This window comes from Oncorhynchus nerka, linkage group LG8 (assembly GCF_034236695.1).
Source record: "Oncorhynchus nerka isolate Pitt River linkage group LG8, Oner_Uvic_2.0, whole genome shotgun sequence".
In the NCBI taxonomy this organism is placed as follows: domain Eukaryota; kingdom Metazoa; phylum Chordata; class Actinopteri; order Salmoniformes; family Salmonidae; genus Oncorhynchus; species Oncorhynchus nerka.
Genome location: NC_088403.1, coordinates 66,723,257 through 66,730,756, shown reverse-complemented (window position 1 = coordinate 66,730,756; position 7,500 = coordinate 66,723,257). Strand labels below are relative to the sequence as shown.

Here is a 7,500-nt window from a genome sequence, read left to right as displayed (position 1 = left end):
ACCACTAGTAGTATTTATACCTCGAATATCTCTACTACCATTACCACTAGTATCATTATACCTCTAATATCTCTACCATTACCACTAGTATCATTTATACCTTCTAATATCTCTACTACCATTACCACTAGTATCATTATCCCTCTAATATCTCTACTACCATTACCACTAGTATCATTTATACCTTCTAATATCTCTACCACTACCACTAGTATCATTATACCTCTAATATCTCTACTACCATTACCACTAGTAGTATTTATACCTCTAATATCTCTACCATTACCACTAGTAGTATTTATACCTCTAAATATCTCTACTACCATTACCACTAGTATCATTATACTTCAATATCTCTACCATTACCACTAGTATCATTACTACCTCTAATATCTCTACTACCATTACCACTAGTAGTATTTATACCTCTACTACTACCATTACCACTAGTAGTATTTATACCTCGAATATCTCTACTACCATTACCACTAGTATCATTATACCTCTAATATCTCTACCATTACCACTAGTATCATTTATACCTTCTAATATCTCTACTACCATTACCACTAGTATCATTATCCCTCTAATATCTCTACTACCATTACCACTAGTATCATTTATACCTTCTAATATCTCTACCACTACCACTAGTATCATTATACCTCTAATATCTCTACTACCATTACCACTAGTAGTATTTTATACCTCTAATATCTCTACCATTACCACTAGTAGTATTTATACCTCTAATATCTCTACTACCATTACCACTAGTATCATTATACCTCTAATATCTCTACCATTACCACTAGTATCATTACTACCTCTAATATCTCTACTACCATTACCACTAGTAGTATTTATACCTCTAATATCTCTACCATTACCACTAGTAGTATTTATACCTCTAATATCTCTACTATTACTGCTAGTAGCCAGACTGGAATATGTTTCGGGATTCTTCCGATGTCATTGAGAGTCCACCACATCAGTCACTGGCTTTATCAATATGTGCATCGATGACGTTGTCCCCACAGTGACTGCACGTACATACCCCAACCAAACCATGGATTACAGGCAACATTCGCACTGACCTAAAGGCTTTCAAGGTGCATGTCTATAACCCGGAAGCTTACAAAGAAATCGTGCTGTGCCCTGTGACGGAACTATCAAACAGGCAAAGCTTCAATATAGGGCTAAGATTGAATCGTACTACACCGGCTCCGACAGCTCGTCTTATGTGGCAGGGCTTGCTAACTATTACAGACTACAAAGGGAAGCACAGCTGCGAGCTGCCCGTGACACGAGCCTACCAGACAAGCTAAATAACTTCTATGCTCACTTGAGGCAAGCAACACTGAGGCAAGCATAAGAGTATCAGCTGTTCAAGATGACTGTGTGATCACCCTCTCCGTGGCCGACGTGAGTAAGACCTTTAAACAGGTCAACATTCACATTCAAGGCTGCTGGGCCAGACGGATTACCAGGATGTGTGCTCCGGGCATGTGCTGACCAACTGGCAAGTGTCTTCACTGCCATTTTCAACCTCTCCCTGACCGGAGTCTGTAATACCTAAAGTGTTTCAAGCAGACCACCATTGTCCATGTTCCCAAGAAGCGAAGGTAACCTTTCTAAATGATTACCGCCCAGTAGCACTCACGTCCGTAGCCATGAAGTGCTTTGAAAGGCTGGTAATGGCTCACATCAACACCATCCTCCCAGACACCCTAGAGCCACTCCAATTTGCATACCACCCAAGATGACGCTTAATCTCAATCGCACTCCACACTGCCCTTTCCCACATGGACAAAAGGAACACCTATGTGAGAATGCTATTCATTGACTACAGCTCAGCGTTCAACACCATAGTGCCTTCAAAGCTCATTACTAAGCTAAGGACCCTGGGACTAAACACCTCTCTGCAACTGGATCCTGGTCTTGACCGGGCCGCCCCCCAGGTAGTGAGGGTAGGTAGCAACACATCTGCCACGCTGATCCTCAACACTGGAGCCCCCAGGGAGTGCGTGCTCAGTCCCTCTCCTGTACTCCCTGTTCACCTAGGACTGCATGGCCAGGCAAGACTCCAACACCATCATTAAGTTTGCAGACGACACAACAGTGGTAGGCCTGATCCTTGACAACAATGAGACAGCCTATAGGGAGAGAACAGAGACCTTGCGGTGCGGTGCCAGGACAGCAACCAGAAAAAGGAGGTCCGAACACACCCCCATTCACATCGACGGGGCTGTAGTTTCACTCAGCGTCCACATCACCAACAAACTATCATGGCACTAAGCACACCAAGACAGTCGTGAAGAGGGCACAACAAAACCTATTCCCCCTCAGGAGACTGAAAAGATTTGGCATGGGTCCCCAGATCCGCCAAAAGGTTCTACAGCTGCACCAACGAGAGCATCCTGACCGGTTGCAACCCCGCCTGGCATGGTAACTGCTTAGCATCTGGCCGTAAGGCACTACAGAGGGTAGTGGGTACATCACTGGTTCCAAGCTTCCTGCCATCCAGGACCTTTATACCAGGCAGTGTCAGAGGAAGGCGTTACAGAGGGTAGTGTGTGCGGCCAAGTACATCACTGGTTCCAAGCTTCCTGCCATCCAGTACCTGTATACTAGGCGGTGTCAGAGGAAGACACAAACAAATTGTCAGACTTAAGTCTCCAAGTCGTAGACTGTTCTCTCTGCCCTCCGCACGACAAGGAGCGCCAAGTCTAGGTCAAGGAAGCTCCTCAACAGCTTCTACCCCCAAGCCATGAGACTATTTACATGGAACCCCCTCCCCGTCATGGACCCCGCCCCAACTCACCCCCTCCTCCGTCAGGGCCCCCTAGACTATTTACATGGATCCCCCTCCCCCCGTCATGGACCCCCCTAGACTATTTACAGGGACCCCCTCCCCCGTCATGGACCCCCTGACTATTTACATGGACCCCCCTCCCCCGTCATGGACCACCCCCCCCACCCAGACTATTTACATGGACCCCCTCCCCCGTCATGGACCCCCTCCCCGTCATGGACCCCCCTAGACTATTTACATGGACCCCCTCCCCCCGTCATGGACCCCCCTAGACTATTTACATGGACCCCCTCCTCCGTCTGGACCCCCCTCCCCGTCATGGACCACCCCCTATCGTTTTACACTGCTGTTTGTTATCTATCTACATTGACTCGGTAACCGGTGTATAGCCTTGTTATTGTTATTTTAATGTGTTTTTATTACATTTTTTGTACTTTAAATATTTTCTGAACTCTATTTCTTGAACTGCATCGCAAGGGCTTGTAAGAAAGAATTTCAAGGTAAGGTCTACACCTGTGACATGTGACACATACAATTTTGATTTGATTTGACACAAACATTCACTAATCCTGACCTAAAGCATCACAGACATACCAATCCCTTCCTCTCCTCCTTTCTCTAATTGCTCCATCACTGAGGTTTGCCCTGAGGGCCATGACAGAGGATTATGAAGAGGGGGTGTAGCAGGGAGCTAAAGAGCTCTCTCACACACACACACACACACACACACACACACTGAAACACATATGCACTGTGCCTGCCCTCATTCACCTCCTAATCTGCCTCTAATAGTTAATCAGTATTTAATGAGGGTCATATAGAAAAGAGAGAGATAGACAGAGAGAGAAAGAAAGAGAGAGAGAGAGAGACAAGAGAAAGACAAAGACAGAGAGAGAGAGACAGAGAGAAACAAGAGAGACGGAGAGAAACAGAGAGAAACAGAGAGAGACAGATAGAGAGACAGAGCGAGAGAGAGATAGAGAGCGAGCGAGAGAGAGAGAGAGATGAGAGAGACAGAGAGAGAGACAGAGAGACAGAGAAACAGAGCGCGACAGAGAGAGACACAGAGAGAGAGAGATAGAGAGAGAGAGAGAGAGAGACAGAAACAGAAACAGACCTGCCAGCTGGTCTGCGATCTGAAGTATACATCCTGGTAATCTGTCTGGCCCTGCGGCCTTGTGAATGTTGACCTGCTTAAGGTATTGCTCACATCGATTCGGAGACCGTGATCACACAGTCATCCAGAAAAGCTGGTGCTCTCATGCATGCTTCAGTGTTGCTTGCCTCGAAGCGAATATAAAAGGCATTTAGGTCGACTGGTAGTGTGTTTTGTCTGTGTCTAGTGTGTGTGTGTGTGCCTGTGTATTACCCAGAATTCATTGATGATGGATGTTTGTCTTGAAATTAAACTTTCATCACCTATCATGTCTTCATGATATAAGACATCAGACCTGATTGGGCCAACTGGCTCTCACAGTGTCACGTCACAATTAGGCGTTGATCACGTTACTCAAACGTCAAATTTCGATGTGTGTGTCTTTACCAGTTCGTGAGTACACCGCTATGGTACCAACAAATTCCCCTCTCACCCCTGACCGCTAACCACGCCCAATCAGGTCATGAAACTGAACTGGAGCTTGTTTTCTAGACTCAGTCCTTGGTCTTTTAGTTAGTGTGTGTTTCTCAGTCCTTGGTCTTTTAGTTAGTGTGTGTTTCTCAGTCCTTGGTCTTTTAGTTAGTGTGTGTTTCTCATTCCTTGGTCTTTGAGTAAATGTGTGTTTCTCATTTCTTGGTATTTTAGTTAGTGTGTGTTTCTCATTTCTTGGTCTTTTAGTTAGTGTGTGTTTCTCATTTCTTGGTCTTTTAGTTAGTGTGTGTTTCTCAGTCCTTGGTCTTTTAGTTAGTGTGTGTTTCTCAGTCCTTGGTCTTTTAGTTAGTGTATGTTTCTCATTCCTTGGTCTTTTAGTTAGTGTGTGTTTCTCATTTCTTGGTCTTTTAGTTAGTGTGTGTTTCTCAGTCCTTGGTCTTTTAGTTAGTGTGTGTTTCTCAGTCCTTGGTCTTTTAGTTAGTGTGTGTTTCTCATTCCTTGGTCTTTTAGTTAGTGTGTGTTTCTCAGTCCTTGGTCTTTTAGTTAGTGTATGTTTCTCATTCCTTGGTCTTTTAGTTAGTGTGTGTTTCTCATTTCTTGGTCTTTTAGTTAGTGTGTGTTTCTCAGTCCTTGGTCTTTTAGTTAGTGTGTGTTTCTCAGTCCTTGGTCTTTTAGTTAGTGTGTGTTTCTCAGTCCTTGGTCTTTTAGTTACTGTGTGTTTTTCTCAGTCCTTGGTCTTTTAGTTAGTGTGTGTTTCTCAGTCCTTGGTCTTTTAGTTAGTGTGTGTTTCTCAGTCCTTGGTCTTTTAGTTAATGTGTGTTTCTCATTCCTTGGTCTTTTAGTTAATGTGTGTTTCTCAGTCCTTGGTCTTGTAGTTAATGTGTGTTTCTCAGTCCTTGTACTCAGAAGAAGGAATGGAAGAAGAAAACTAAGATCAATGTTTCCTAACAGACACACTCTCTCCCCTTTCAGGGGTCATGCGTTCCATGCATCACGGAGGCAGAAGTACGGCAACGTCTTCAAGACACACCTGCTGGGACGCCCCTGATCCGAGTCACCGGTGCAGAGAATGTCGGAAGGTTCTAATGGGAGAGCACACGTTGGTCAGCGTGGACTGGCCTCAGAGCACCTCGACCCTACTAGGGACCCAACTCACTAGCTAACTCTATAGGAGATATACACCGAAAGAGAAGAAAGGTAACACACACACACACACTGTACAGTCAGTAAGCAGTTTAGCAATTACACCAGCAGTCCCCCGGTGGCAACAAATGAGTAAACCAAAGCCAGCTAGCTAACATAGCATCCCTCTGTTATAGCCAGCTAGCTAACATAGCATCCCTCTGTTATAGCCAGTTAGCTAACATAGCATCCCCCTGCTATAACCATCTAGCTAACATAGCATCCTTCTGTTATAGCCAGCTAGCTAACATAGCATCCCTCTGTTATAGCCAGCTAGCTAACATAGCATCCCTCTGTTATAGCCAGCTAGCTAACATAGCATCCTCTGTTATAGCCAGCTAGCTAACATAGCATCCATCTGTTATAGCCAGTTAGCTAACATAGCATCCTCTGTTATAGCCAGCTAGCTAACATAGCATCCCTATGTTTGAGCAGGGTGTTTCAGTAGGCTAAACTAGCTAGCTAAGTAAGTGAAACTGAAAGTTAAAAAAATACCAATCTCTCTCTCTCTCTCTCTCTCTTGCTTCACCTTCATTTTTGAAGAAATTAATTAGTTGAAAATTGTTAAACTATTGTCTGTATCTCACTATAAGTCAACTACTCACCACATTTCAAATCAAATCAAAGTCTATTTGTCACGTGCCGAATACAACAGGTGTAGTTTCACCTTACAGTGAAATGGTTATTTACAGGCTGCAGCTTTAGCTGATGCTTATGTTTTCAGTACTGAATTAATTCTCTGATCCTTTCATTGGGTGGACAACATGTCAGTTCATGCTGCAAGAGCTCTGGTAGGTTGGAGGACGTCCTCCAGAAGTTGTTATAATTGCTTTGTAAGTCTATGGGAGGGGTTGAGAACCATGAGCCTCCTAGGTTTTGTATTGAAGTCAATGTACCCAGAGGAGGACAGAAGCTAGTTGTCCTCCAGATATACCATTGTGATGCCTAACAGCTGTTGAGGCTACTGTAGACATTCAGACGGAAGCAGTGTGTTTTAGTCAATTATTCGGTTGATATGTGATTAAATTTAGTATATAGATTTATCTATTAAAGTATAACTTTTTAAATGCTTTGCAATTTCTATTTTTAATGAAATTGGGAGGATGTTCCACCCCTTCCTCCTCTGTGGAACCGCCACAGTGTAATTCGCCTCATTGCCAGCAGAGGACAACATAATTTATCTCATCTTATTGCACTCACCATTCTGTCCTGTTCTAATCTACACTGCCAGCAATATATATATACAGTGTGATTGAATTAACTGTGAGTTTAACAGGGTTACAGAGAGAGAGAGAGAAAAGGGGGAGGGAAAGGATTGAGAAAGAGAGTCAAGGGAGATGTCTAAAAAGACTCAAATAGAAGGAGAGAGAGAAGGGGGGACAGAGCGAGGGGGGCAGAGAGAGGGAGGGAGGGGACAGAGAGGGAGGGGGACAGAGAGAGGGAGAGAATGAAGGATAAAGGGGCCTGAGGAACCAGGAGCACTGAGCAGGACATATGGAAATTATTAGAGTGTGTGTGTGTGTGTGTGTGTGTGTGTGTGTGTGTGTGTGTGTGTGTGTGTGTGTGTGTGTGTGTGTGTGTGTGTGTGTGTGTTTGTGTGTGTATGTAACACAGCGAATATCACACAGTCCTATTTCGTAGCTAAGGCAGAACAGTTTATCCACCTCCCTCCCCCCTGTGTGTTATTTGGTACGTCTCAGAGTGACAGGGCATTCTCCTGGGATTGATTGACGGGTGATACCAAATTGTCCACGTGGAGGTCGATCGGAGGTATGTTTGTGTAAGCTGGCTTGAGTTACCACGAGTTGGCTGGGCTGTTTTGGCTGATATCCACGATATGCAGGCACACTCACAAACAGACAGTAGCACACTATTTGAGCGTGTGTGTGTGTGTGTGTGTGTGTGTGTGTGTGTG

The 7,500-nt window shown here is 44.4% G+C and overlaps 1 pseudogene; it reads left to right on the top strand.

Annotated features, from left to right (window-relative positions):
• LOC135572974 (cytochrome P450 26B1-like) overlaps nucleotides 1-7,500 on the top strand; it is a 48,564-nt pseudogene that overhangs the window by 13,324 nt on the left and 27,740 nt on the right.